Consider the following 13,194-nt stretch of genomic DNA (forward strand, 5'->3'; position numbering starts at 1 on the left):
AGTACCAAAGAGAAATATTGTAGAGGCAGTGTGCAAATATCATTCGCTATTAGTCTAATTAGTCTACGTATAGTATAAGGATAGGTTAAAGCATGCAATACTAGATGTAAGGGATTAAAACGGAAAACAAAATGTAAAGAATAATGTAAGGCACTGAGGTCTATTTCTAGGCCGAAAGGCTGAAATAAAGATTCATTCATTAAACTTCCTTGTTCAAGTAGGAATGAATAAAATTGACAGTTCAACATCTAAGGATCTCATATCTTCTTAGCCGCTAGGTCACATAAACTTTTTATAAGCAGCTGCGTAGAATTACATTCCTGTTGTGCTTCAAACCATCGAAGTCTTTTTTCAAATGACTCAAATGCTTCGATATGAGAAGGCACGTCCTGATCGTTACTTTCGTCTGCTGCTTCTGTTTGTGTAAAATTTATGTTATCTTCATCGCTACTATTGTCTTTATCGCACTGAAACCATTACATTACATCATGATTGTCACAATCACATCCTGGTTGGCAGCTTCTTCAATATCTACTTCTACTGTTCTTTCCTGTTCACTAATTTCTTCAATTTCATGCATTAAAAGTTTTCTCCATGCTCTTTTCAATGTTGTATTTTTAATATTGCTCCACGCATTTGCCACCATGTGAAAGCAGTCTTTTGAATTTAATTTTCTATGTTGCTCTGTCACATCCTCTTCATTCGATTGAAACATAAACAGAAGTTTTTGAAGCAAATCTTTTGTCTATAGTCGTTTGAAGCACTCAATTACTTCCGGATCTAATGGCTGTAGGAGTGAAGTTATAGTAGGTGCCAAAAACTTTTATAAATTCGTTCTTCTTGTTAATAATATCACATGTAGAATGTGATCTAGCATTGTCTACCAGCAAAAGAATTTTTTCTCTATGACCATTTTTTAATTAATGTTCTTTAATCTTTGATATAAAAATATTTTCAAACCATTCAACAAAAATGTTACTGTCTATCCAAGCATTTGTCTGATTTTTATAAACAACTGGCATTGCACTCATGTTGGCATGTTTGGCAAAAACATTACTTTAAAACAGCTTGGATGTTTATTTTTTCCGATGATCAGAATTGGAAGTTGATGGCATCCGGTAGCATTCGCACAAAGATATACAGTAATGGGTTCTTTACTAGCTTTGCGACCAGGAGCTGATTTTTCACGTCGAGAAATTCACATTTCTTAACTTCAGACTGAATTGATATGATTACATTTAACCGCCCGAACACAGGAAAGTATTTACATACATCTAAATACATTGTATCATGTACATACGTAAACAGTGCTACGAAACTCTACCAAATTCTTTCTAATATTAATATTAATATTATTATCCCTATATAGTTTCATATATTGCTATCGCAACTGTATTATTTGTTACTTCCTGTTATTATTCTAAATAATAACTTTATCTAGTCCACAGAATAATAGTAAATATACTGCGATTATTTATAAACATATTTTTATAGAAGTACGGTAAAGATATTGGAATTTTTATATTCGATATTTCGCAGAAATTTATTAATAGTTGCAAAATATGTCCATATATACCAAACATGTTTACTTTTAAATTTGCATAAATTTGCATGCATATTACCTGAAATATTACGTAGCGAGAATAAGCAAGATGAGTCTGCTCTATCAAAAAGTTAATATCGAAAATACGATTTAATTCAAAGATTATGACATGTAATAAAAAGCAAAACAGTGACAGTACAAAATATATTATTGATAAACAGTAGTATTTTATGATTTTGCATGAATCATATTTTTAATCGTTAAACATACGTAGATATGCTACAAACAGTAAAATATTTATAATGAAAATTAAAGACGTCTAAATCATAAAACAACAAACGTATAATGGTGATGAAGTGGATTGCATCTGTTCAAAATAATTACATTGTTATAGAAGGAGAAATGTTTTGTACGTTGTCAAGCATGCGATGAAGAGATAAAATGTAGAGAGAGGATATTTCAACTGTGCATGTTCCTGTAATGTACGTACAGAAATGCACAACACAGATGTTGAAGAACATAAGAAGATTACTTTTGTTGCAGTGATATACACCAATTTGCAGAATAAAATCAGAAGGAGCCAAGGTAAGATATTTGAAATTGATATGTTACAAGCTATCACTATGTCTCGACGCAGACTTAACAATAAATTATGGAGAGATTTATAGAATGAATATACCAAACAAATTGTTTTAAATGAATCCACTTTACGAAAAAATGATTTAGAAGATTGTTACAATTTGTCTATATTTCATATTCATGAAATATATTAGAAAACAAATATATTTAAACATATATTAGAAAAACCGCATTTCTCATAAGTATTACCAATTAAATGTTAACAAATTTTCTTGTGAATATTTGCTTATGAATGTCTATATATTCAAACACAAATTACGGATAAAATGGATTCTTGCATTATATTAATTTTGCATTATAAAAAAATCCATTACTTTAAAATAATTCTCGCCAGACGTGCAAAGCAGAGTGTAGAATTGTTCTCTGTTGGTAAATATGTTTTAAAATGCTATTATATTTTGGTTCCGAAAATATCTGATTTTATTGTTCACTACTTACTGATATTTTATAGAAAATATTTGTATCGTGGATAAATGGAAGGAAAGTCAGTTACCTATCGGATAGATTTTAACGCGTTAGCAATGCAGAAATTCAGAGTTGTAAACGAAATTTGTTGTAGGATTAACTTTTGATTGACAGAATACTTTAGCCTGATCTCGCGAGATCAATTTTGTGCCACGAATGTGATGCGAAGCAGTATCCTAGCAAGAGGATAAATAAATTTCTTAGATTAAGGTATCCTAATATCATGCATTACAAATTAGGAGATGCTAATGATGTCTCTTTTCGCTGTGTCGTTTAAATTTATACTAGTGCAGCAATATCCCTCAAAGAAGGAAGGAAGTAATACAATGTTGATGAGGAAAAACATATTGATGAATATTTCATGCTAGAAATTGTAAGAAATTATAGATGACGAAGATTTACTTTCACGTGACTCGCATAGGAAATTCAAGTTACTTAAGCATATGTTGTAATAAGAAAGACGTATCGATATATGCAATGCGTACAGTACGCGTTTGGTGTAGTGAATTCGTAAAATTATAAAACATAATGAATTTACATGTCGTTTCACCATTGAAAGTGTGACACACACTCCAAAAATAAGAGAAACAAAGAACTTTTCTAAAACAAAAAGTCAAATGAGACGCGTATAATACTAATAACTCATAAATTGTAAAATATTAGCAGAAATTTATTTAAACACCGTATCCAATTTTCAGCTTTAGTAGTTTCTTTTTCGCACTTTTGTTAAGGTTTTACAACTTCTACCAGAAACTAATATTTGTATTCATATTCACCATATTAAAGCGAATAGAATGGTATATCATATGCTAAAAGTTTAAGGCTCGAGAGGAAAGAAGGCAACACGTGTTGTGCATTAATACTTCCAAATCTTAAAACAAGTTTTACATACTGTGTAATCATGTTCCTTGCAAACAGATTAAATAGATTCGAAAAGAGTAAATGCATTCACTGTACATACTAATTTGCAATATATTAATATAAATTAAAATAAATTTTCTATTTCCTGTTTTGCAATGAATACATTTACTACTTTTTAGAAGAATTACATATTACCGAAGAATAATTTCCATTAATTTTTCGCATGTTGTAAATTTAAAAAATTACTATTTAATATGCACTGAATATATCTACCTGAACCTTCAACTTTTCTCGCATTCGTTCCTTTTGTTGTATGTTACGTCATTGGTGCCTGTGATAAATGTTTTCGTTTTTTCAACATATGCCATTATTAATTTATTTCCTAAATAAAAATTTAAACAGTAAAAAAAGTACATTTCTACAATACTATTTTAATACTACTAATTAAGATTTATATATTGATACTAAGATATGAAAATCATTTTATAAATCATTTTATAGTCTGTCATTTATCATGTCAACGTCACGTTCATATTGTCAAGAGAAACAGAAATCGAAGGCCATATATTAAAAATTGTCAACGCAGTCGAAATTATTATGTAGAGTAAGTGAAGTATTGCCAGGTTATCGAGTCATTCATTGTGTTTTTTCAAATTATGTAATTCATATTATTCCATTTCAGGAATAAAAGAAGAAAATAACACACTAATCTCGTTAACTTGTATTTTCCAAATAAATTTATTGTCATAACCGTCGATTTACTTACCCAAGTGAAAATTTTTATTACAAAAATGGAATTGCCACAATTACAAATTCTAAATTATTCTATTAATTCATATAAACACTACACTAAATAATGCTACACGTATATTATCTGTATGAACAGGCATTTGTGCATTTAATGTACAACAATGCACATTTCAATATATATAAGATTAATTTCTGCGTTTACATTTTGCGGTTTATATAGTGATTAAATGTAATTACATTTAACTTAATCCAAATTAATTTCATTCGTAACAATGTCACGAACGATATTGAAATTCACACTTTTAAGATGATGAGATTTTCAATGCCGTCAGTCATGATGAAAATGATGTTCGAAGTAACTGTAGTATGTTAATTTTGACATTAAAATATTGAAACATTAATCGTTAAACCATTAGTAGATAACAATCTATAAAGATAAACGTTAAATAATGAAAACTTTAAATTGCACGTTAAAATGATTTAACAAATAAAAAATTTAATGCTTGTATTAAGTCCTAAGAGATCATGAAAAAATTGTGTTGGATAGAGTGCTGCATTGTGGCTTTATAATTTATAATGAGGAAAATATTCACTAATAATTCGCTTTGATACAACTTTACTCTTCGGACTCTTATATATGTAATAGGGACAATCCGCTAGTGCTGCTTATATAAATATTCACCCATGCGAATCGCATACATAACAAATAGAACAGTTAGCCAACACGAGATGTCGCGACTACATCAGGTCGATAAGACAGATCTAACACTGTAATTAGAAGTATCAAGGAAATAAGTCAGAAACTATCAACATGGAAAGTCATGAAGCATCAAGATGTTAGTAGATAACCAACAACGATAAATGCTCTTCAATGCGTTGCAAGTATAAATGATTTCACAATATAAAATTTTAGTTCTATTTTATTTCTAAGAGATCGAGATTTTTTATTTAATTATGAATAAAAGTATTAAGAGAATTGCGAATAAAAATATCAAGAGAATAAATCAAAAACTCGTAAAAGCATTATTAATTGTAATTAAAATTACATTTGTGAGGTATTATAATAAGAATATTCTCTGTTTTTTAAATATAATTCATTTAATTTCACAAATCCAATGTTTCATTTTTTAAGGTAATGTATGCTGAAAAACATCTACGTGGAATGCAGCATAAAAATATCTAGGAACAATATACTATGGACGGTGTTGCGTTTTAACAGGTATGTTTACAATATTCTTAATATATTTCTACACGTTTTGCTTGCTTTTGTTATAGGTATCTTTTAAAAACTTCAAGGTAAGAAACCAATGTAAGTATTCTGTTTATCGAACAATGACGATTATCATTGTACGTATCAAAATATCTTGGTACGAAAGAAGATATAATTATGATAATATTTTTAACGTACTGTTAATGATATTTCCATTTATTTTATATTTTACTGGATACATCAGGTAACTCAAGTATTTGGGATAATAGTCCTTTCATCTATAACAGCGTTTATTAGCTGTTATGCATTGATTTCAACGATAGATATACTTAAATTCAAAATCTAATGAATGTATCACTTACATTTTTGTAGAATATTAATTTAAAAAAAATATACGTATTTTGATATCAGAATTATTTTTAATTTACGGACAATAATAGGGAAAGTAATTCGTACATAAATGTGCACGGAGTATGTCACAAAAAAATGTTATAAATTTTGGATGTTCTCCAAATCCAGTTGATATCAATATGTTGAACTATGCTTGTTACAAAAATGAATGAAATAGTTCTATTATTTCAGACTTATTAATAAGTTTCTCTAATGAGCATACGTACTGTCATGTATCACTATATACCACGCACTTAGGTGAATATTGTCCTAATCATTAAACTTCAACTTATATAACTAACGTACGTATTATAAACTATATATAATCTTGTATATATTGTGTATGAAAAAGAAACATGTAAGGAAAAGTGAGCAGGTTGCCTCAAATTAAATTAATAATTTTGTTCGTAAAATTTTATTTATTGTATTTTAAATTTAAATACAAGCAATATCATAGTCAACATGTGACATATTATAGCTTAAAAAAGCAACTGCATCAAATGTTAGAATTATCTTATGTATTCAATAGAACCTGAAATAAACAAAAATATAATTACTCAAATGTACGAAAATATTAATATTATAATTATATGCTTCTTTTATACCAAGATATTTGTAGGACCGTCATTATCAACTTGTTAATTTTGCTAATCGCGACATCTCGCGTGTAGTTGGGTATGCGTGCCTGTGTATGTATATTGTTTGTGCGTGGTCTAACGTTCTACCGTGTTTTTGTCTGGCAAGTAACCTGTGTTCGTCCAGCCGCCGTAACGAAGATCCCTAAGAGCAATTTATCAAGTATAATATTTAAGCACATTAAATCGCTTATTCTTTTACTCGGAATTTGAAGAAATAAAACCCAACACTCTTCAAACGGATCGCAGCCACACGGACTTCGCGACATCTCTCGCTGGTTGGTCCGGACTTAGTGGATCGCCAATATGGCTTCAAGGTAGGAAGATTCGGAATCGGCGCCATCGATCACGTGGTTAACATGGTGAAGAGGAAAGTCCAAAGAGGCGGAGTTATCTTGGCGATATCGTCAACGCTTTCAACTCACTGGGATGAAGATTAAGGAGGCGCTAGCACGTCACAAGGTTCCCGGCTAAATGAGGAAGGTCGTGGGAAACTACCTGAACGAACGAAGCATCGAGTTCCCGGTGGGAAGTCGGAAAACATCGAGCGTCGTGAGGTAAAACGCGGTGTTTTGCGGAGGGCTTGGTCCTCGAACCGCTCCTGTGGAACATCGGGTATAACTACGTGTTGGAGATCGCACTATCAAGGAGCGCTCAGCTCATCTGCTATGCTGACGACACGCTGTTAGTCGTAGGTGAGACGAGTTGGGAGAGCACTTTCAGGTGGGTACAGGCCAGGATGCAGGAGTTAAGACTGGAAGTGGCTGACGGGAAGACCGCGGTGGTTTGGTTCTTCAAACAAACTCGCAAAAGGAAACCACCACAGTTGTCGCTGACGGTGTGGGAAGATCCAGGACGAGATGAAATATCTCGGAATTACTTTAGATAAGTTGAACTTTGGGAAGCATTTCGCCCGCGTAGCGCCGAAGATCGAACGGGTGGCCAATTTTTTAGGACGTCTGTTGCCGAACGTCAACGGACCGGGAGATAAAACCCGTGCTCTCTACATGGGTGTGGTTAGGTTCATGGCTCTATATAGAGCCCCGATATGGTACAATAACCTTGGAGGTAGAAAGGGCGGGAGAGCAATTATCCGCCGAGCGCAGCCTAAGTTGGCAACAGGAGTCGTCAGAGGCTACAGAACGATCTCTTTCCAAGCAGCGATTTCCTCCACATAAGAAAAAAAAAAGAAATAAATCAGGTTTAGGTTGGATTTAAGTAGCAGGAAGGACGGGAAGATAAGACCTGTGCAGGTTTTTCCGTCTTCAAATCAAAAATCTTGACGCAGCTGATGACTCACGTAAAGCCTACTTGTAGGCGATGTTTCTTCGGCGAAATTGAGGACTTGTATGTGTCAAATGGTCCACTCACCTCACTTCCCCGCGGTGCTTCATGAGACACTGTGTTGAGGAACTCTAGTTTCGCCCACAGTGCGCGAAAGAGTGAGTGGTCAACAGGAAAGAGGGCGGTTTCTTTCTGAAACAAATAAAAAAAAAAAAAAAAAAAAAAATGAAAGGGAAAAATAACAAAAATAAAAGTACCAGCGCAGGGAATTCCGGGACTCCCTGATTCAGCGCAGCGGGGAAGACCGAGCAGATCCCCGCTACGTCACATCGGACGGCTGCAAGAAAATTGCTCATGGGGCGGGCCCCATGTGCAGGTTACGACTAGGACGAAATCCATTGATAACTCAAACATTAATATGGAAATGGAAAATAACGGAAATAAAATAACCGGCGCAGGGGGTTTCGGAGCCCCCAGCCCCGGGGTGGAGGAGATAACTGAGCGGGTTTCCTCCAGATCGTCACCGGACGACCGCGATAGAGAGCAGGCGGCAAACCAGGCCTGCTCTTCTGACAAGACATCTGGGTCCACTAAAGGAAAATCGGAGCATAGCCTGGCATTATCTGCCAGCGAAGATGAGTCGGATTTGTCCGATTGGTTTCCTGTACCAGACCGGAAGGACAAAAAGGAGGGAAGAGAAGTCGGCCGATTTCCTTCGAAGATGCAGGAGGTCTGGATTCGAAAAGGAAACTGCTGGCTCCGACTCACACAGACGTTCTCTCTGGATTAAAGAATGAAGAAGAGTATCTTCTGAATGCCCCTCCCCCGTCAAAAGGGTTCAAGACCCTTCCCTCGCAAGTGGCATAAAATTGATGACAGTGGCAGATATAATTTCTTTAATTATTAACAGAGCCAAGGCTAACGAAAAGATTGCTGCCTCGTCGATTACGTTTAAAAAATATCAGAGAGGGCTCAGGGGCTGCGGCAACGGAGCTTGCCAAATGAACTCCACTGGCGACGCTGCGGTTCTCGAACAGAAGAATCTGCGCCTAAGGGTGTGGCTCCATGAGATGGAAGAGAGGCTGGCCAAGTTGGAGAGTGGTGGCTACCCAGGCACCAAGCAAGGCCACTCTGAAGGGACACGAAGGATTCCGCAAGAGGCGAATAACTTAGTATGTCCATGCTCGACCGTATCTGAAGCGGTGGGCCATACAGTCTCTACACGAGCTACGTCTCGGAAGAATACGGATAGTTCACAAAGAGGAGTACTCTTCCCTCTACAGACGGAAACTATAAGATGGGTTAGTATATAGTGCATTTGTATTATGGTAAAACACAGATGGATGTCACCATCTTAAGTGTGATTAAATTAACTATTAGTATTATGAATATATTAGGGGGACCGGAAAGTAATCCATTACTTTTAAGCTTAAACTTTGGGACAGTCTACGCTGGTACATTGTAGTGTAAGGACCACTTTTTGGTATTTGTTCTAATTAGGGGTTCATTAATTTTATTTTTCAGGACTGGAATTTTCCGTTAAGCTTCAAAATGTCAAAGCCCGTTGTTGACAACGAGCATATCAGGCATTGTATGCTGCTTTTTTCCGATCAGGGTATGAATGGTGGTCTAGAAAATTTAAATCTAGCGACAGGAATCTGCAGGTTGCCTCAAAAGACTTTCGAATTGACGACATTTTGGAGTCACTGGTCGAAAGGGATCCAAGATTAACGATCGACGAAATATCAGAAAAGCTCTATTCTCCTTAGTCAACAATGCAAGAATATTTAAAACTTATTGACAAAACAAACAGAATGGGAATTTAGACACTGCATGAATTGTCAGCCGATAATAGGGAGCAGAGAATAACGATTTGCAATTCCTTGCTGACAAGGTACAGAAATGTCCCGTTTTTACGTGTTGTAACGGGGAACGAGAAATGAATCATCAATGATAACAGAAAGCAAAAACGGCAAAATTTTTCTCCTAATCAAACTCCAATTCCAACTGTCAAGCCAGGACTGACATTAAAAAAAGTTTTACTGTGGTGGGAGATGTCTGGTGTTATTCATTATAAGCTATTAAAACCAGGTGAAACTATCACAGCTAATGTTTATTGCCAACAATTGGAAAAATTGAAGGAGCAACTTAAAGAAAAACGACTAGTCAATCGAAGACATAATCCTTCACCACGATAACGCAAAACCCCAGTATTGATCATCACCGGTGAAAAAATTCCTAAGTTAAACTGGGAAGTTTTTAGTCATCCCTCTTATTCTTCTGACTTAGCATCTACCGATTACCACCTTTTTGGATCTCTGGAACATAGCATTCGTGACAAAAAATTTCAAAATATAACCGAAGCAAAACCACATCAAAGAATATTTTAATTCAAAACCCGTAAATTTTTTTAAAAGTGGATTTGAAAAATGAGTTACTAGATGGGAAACAGTCCTAAGAGAAGATGGAAATTATATTTTGAATTAATATTTAAAAATTTATGAAATAAAGCATTTTGTTAAGAGCAAAAATAATGGATTACTCTCCGGTACCCCTAATATATATTAGGCAGCGGCAAACAAAGGAATTAAAGAAAGAGATGTATCAGTTTGAGTTACGTGGGTAGAGAAAACAGCCACGTATAAAGAGTGTAAAGAGTCTAAAGTGATTAAAGGATATATAACAGTTTATTTAGAATATATAAGTGTAACGAGTGTGTGTGCAATTTGTATGAATATTATAATAAAGGACTTATATAATACAGATAGTTGGTAGATTTGTACTAGATTCTACATGATAGTATAGAGTATACGTTGTATCTAATAGTGAGTTCTTCATGCTTAAGAGCGTGATATCAACAATGCGGAATCGAGGAAATTGTAGAAGTGAGACTTGCATCATTCAAGGAGTCACTCGCAGCTCTTCGCCTTGAAACGACTGGGGTCACATCGGCTGCAAATACAGCCGCAGCAAACTTACAAAACAGCTGGCAGGAAAAAACAGAGGAAGAGAGCAGATGTGAATTTCGCAGCACAACCATAGCAGCCATCTGCACAACCAGAAAGGAGGTGATCTCACAACTGACTGAAGGTTGGGAAGAAAAGAAAGGAAGGTAGAAAAGAAGAAGAACGGGCTTCAACTGTCCTCTCTGCAAACGAGTGGCCTGAGTAAGCTGCGACTGCCTAGCGCCAAAGCACCTGTAAGCTCAACGTATAGCGACCAACTCAAAGAAATTCGTTGAAATTAAGGGGGTATTCTGGTGTGAAGTGCGTGTTTCTTTAATTTTGTTAGGGAATTTCTTGCAAAGAAACTGTTATACTTTTTGCAGTCAAATTAACAAGGTTTATTCGCACGTATTTCAACGACGTTTTAAAATTTTTTGTGACAAAAGAAGTTAAAATTAGTGGCACTGCATACTCTCAAACATAGTCGCTTTTAAAAAAGGTCGTCTCACGGTGTCCATGATTCCGGCCATTCTGCTTGTCGGAAATAGAAAAACGTGAATGTTCCTTAAATAGTATGCGTTTGGCTATAGCAGGTACTAAAACAAAAGAAAAAACTCAGTAATTAAAAAAGTGGTGATAATTTGAAGTTCCATTGTCGAATTTTGCATGTTTTTGTTAAACTTCCGAAGCCTAAAAAAATATAAAAAATAAAATTTTTTGGTTGATTCTGGTAGGGGCTATAGTCACACATGTACTAAATACGTACTTAAAATTTTGAGTCAATTGGGCTAGTAGATTTTGAGATATCATGGACACCGTTCTGAAAAACATAGTTTCCAAAAAAAAATGCCTTTAAAGTTTAGTATATCGATAATGATTATTCATATAATAAAAATCATACTTATGGCTAATCTGCCAGTCCAGGACCCAGAGGGGACTTTCTTCTTGCTCGAACATGTCCTGCTTCTCTGATTCTTCTGCTCTCTTATTCGATCTCTCTTTGCAGCTTCTGTCGGGCGACGTTCCGATCGATCGATTCTATGCTTGTCTCGATTCTATGCTGTCTCAAGCATTTGCGTAGATTTCAGCTTGTTGTCCAATAGTTATGAACATTTCGGAAAGTAACGTTAGTATGTTCGAAAAACCCTCATTAAATATATTTACAGCCAGGAATGTCCATATTTCAATGCTTGATCGTCCGCAATGAATATGTTTGGGAGCAAACGTCCAGACTAACGAATTGAGTGATTCATTATTATTCTGAGTTTCCGCTCCCAAACATCTCTCTAGCGAGCATTTTGCAGATAATTCCTCATAAATTGGTTTTATGACTTTTAAAACATGATTACAAAGAGGTACGTCGTGTCTAAAAGTGTCAAGTGCATTATTTACTTCTGCTTTCCGCCACTTACACCAGCTTGTTGGTACTGGAGGACAGTACAAGTGCTGTGGAATTTCATCCGTGGAACTTCGGTGATAATATGATGTCGCTCACACAGCCTCCTTCATTTTCTCGATTAAATCGGGATGTTGGCGAATCGATAAACCATAATATCTTGTAAGCTTGCCGATTCCGTCAATTTGGGGGGGGGGGGGGGCCTTTACCCCCAACGCCGTCATTCGTTCCTTCCGCATTTCTTAACCTTCTGCCCATTCGCTTCTCCACATGACCGACGCATTCTTTCTTTTGCACAACAGTGTCTCCGTACGAACTAACATCTAAGATGCCTTTGTACATTTTGCTGTCTCCATCTCCGATGTAGGTAGTGTATTTCACGCCAAGTATCTTCTCTAATTTCATAAACATTTCTGTGATTGCATCAATTTCCATCTTACCAGTACTGCCGACATGATTTATTGTGCACTTGTCTTTGTGGTTTTCGTACCAGTCGTTATATTCTTCCATCGTTTCATCTTTCTTGCTTTTCCACATATTGCAGACTTGGCAAAAACTGGAATTCACAGTCGTATCGAGGACTTTCTTGTTGTATTTTTCTATAAGTGTAGCAACACCGAACAGAGTTGGGCATATTTTATTCGAAAGAATAACGAATGACGAATAAATAAAATACTGTCAAATTTAGTCGTAAATAATGAATAACGATTTTATTCGAGAAAAAATTATTCGTTATTTACGAATATGAATTTTATTCGAGAAAAAATTATTCGTTATTTAAGAATAACGATTTTATTCGAGAAAGAATTATTCGTTATTTACGAATATGAATTTTATTCGAGGAAAAATTATACGTTATTTAAGAATAACGATTTTATTCGAGGAAAAATTTTACGAATAACGACTTCGAATAAAATTTTCTTCGAATAAAACTTCGAATAAATTCTCCGAATAAAATTTTATTATATATATATTTTGTTATATAAATAATAAGGTAAATTGTAATAAGCAATCTAAAACAGCTTCTAACTATTAAGAAAAAAAAAGTAAAAAAAAAACCAACATCACACGGAGTT

General features: G+C 34.8%; 1 long non-coding RNA gene and 1 pseudogene across 2 annotated transcripts; both read right to left on the minus strand.

Annotated features, from left to right (window-relative positions):
• Nucleotides 1-6,257: 6,257 nt before the first annotated feature.
• On the minus strand, nucleotides 6,258-7,965 carry LOC122536390. 2 transcript variants are annotated; one of them, XR_006308391.1, is made up of 3 exons: nucleotides 7,794-7,965; nucleotides 6,464-6,638; nucleotides 6,258-6,390 (listed from the first exon to the last, which is right to left on the minus strand). It is a non-coding gene; the product is annotated as an uncharacterized LOC122536390 (long non-coding RNA). The 2 variants fall into 2 exon arrangements; XR_006308390.1 differs by having other exon boundaries at nucleotides 6,464-7,965.
• A 3,544-nt stretch (nucleotides 7,966-11,509) lies between these two features.
• LOC122536391 lies at nucleotides 11,510-12,710 on the minus strand (annotated as a pseudogene).
• Between the last annotated feature and the right edge of the window lie 484 nt (nucleotides 12,711-13,194).

This window comes from Frieseomelitta varia, unplaced genomic scaffold (genome assembly GCF_011392965.1).
Source record: "Frieseomelitta varia isolate USP_RPSP 00005682 unplaced genomic scaffold, Fvar_1.2 scaffold_83, whole genome shotgun sequence".
NCBI classification, from domain to species: domain Eukaryota; kingdom Metazoa; phylum Arthropoda; class Insecta; order Hymenoptera; family Apidae; genus Frieseomelitta; species Frieseomelitta varia.